The sequence below is a fragment of the Elephantulus edwardii genome, unplaced genomic scaffold (genome assembly GCF_000299155.1).
Source record: "Elephantulus edwardii isolate Elephantulus edwardi_28Jun2011 unplaced genomic scaffold, EleEdw1.0 scaffold00030, whole genome shotgun sequence".
In the NCBI taxonomy this organism is placed as follows: domain Eukaryota; kingdom Metazoa; phylum Chordata; class Mammalia; order Macroscelidea; family Macroscelididae; genus Elephantulus; species Elephantulus edwardii.
In genome coordinates, this window is record NW_006399780.1 from 15,919,621 (window position 1) to 15,920,680 (window position 1,060).

Sequence of the window (1,060 nt, forward strand, 5' to 3'; positions counted from 1 at the left end):
TTTGAGTTGTGATGGTGGAGAAGAGTACTAAACATCCCATGGACTGCCAAGGGAACAAACAGATATGTCTTGGAGAGGCTGTGGCTGGAGTGCTCCTTGGAAGCATAGATGACAGAGGTTTGTCCTTCATACATTGGCAATGTAGCTGGGTGAGGCTATGCATTTAAGAAGGATATCATGCTTGGAAAGATGGAGCATCGGCGGAGGAGAGGAACACCCCCAATGAGATGGATTGACATGGTACCTTCAGAAATGGTGTAAGTGTTTCACTGCTGGTGAGGATGGTGCAGGTCATAGGCATAGTTCAGATAGACTGTTCATAGGGTCACTGTGAGTCATCTTTAACTTGACAGCACCTAACAACAACAACATAGCTGACCCTCTATTAGGTTTCCCAGAATTCAAATCAAATGGGAAATCAAATGCAAATCAAATCTCATCTTCCTCTCAAAGAATTGCTGGTGAATTTGAACTTCCAGAAAGGCATGGCTTTTCATCTCATCTCTCTAAGGAAAATGCCACCAGAGGAAAAATTAGTCATGATTATAAGGGAGGGATTAAAATGATTGTTTACTGTGGAAGAAGTAGCCCATTAAGTGTTTACTGACATTTTTATATTTTCCTTATAGATATTATTACCTTAGCTTTTTGATACTATAAAGGGCAAAGATAATCAGTAGTCTTAGAGCCCAAATGTCAAGTGGCTATGCACTGTGCAAGTCTAGCCAACCCAGTGGCTATGGGGAGAAAGGCCTGCTAATCTCCTCCCAGAAAGATTACAGATGAAACACTATGGAACATTCTGTACCAAGTGGTTTTATGATTTGAAATCAACTTGATGACTTAGAACCACATTAGTAACTGTGCAAAATATTTTGTTGCTTTAATTCCTCAAAATTCCCAAGATTTCTATTTATGATATTATGATTTATATCAAATCTCAGTGCTAATAAAATATCATTTAGGGACAGGTAGTAAAACATTTAGCATTTCAATTTCCTCATTGATAAAAATAAGCAGCTCTACTGGTGTATTTCATATGGAGGTGCAGGGTAACCCA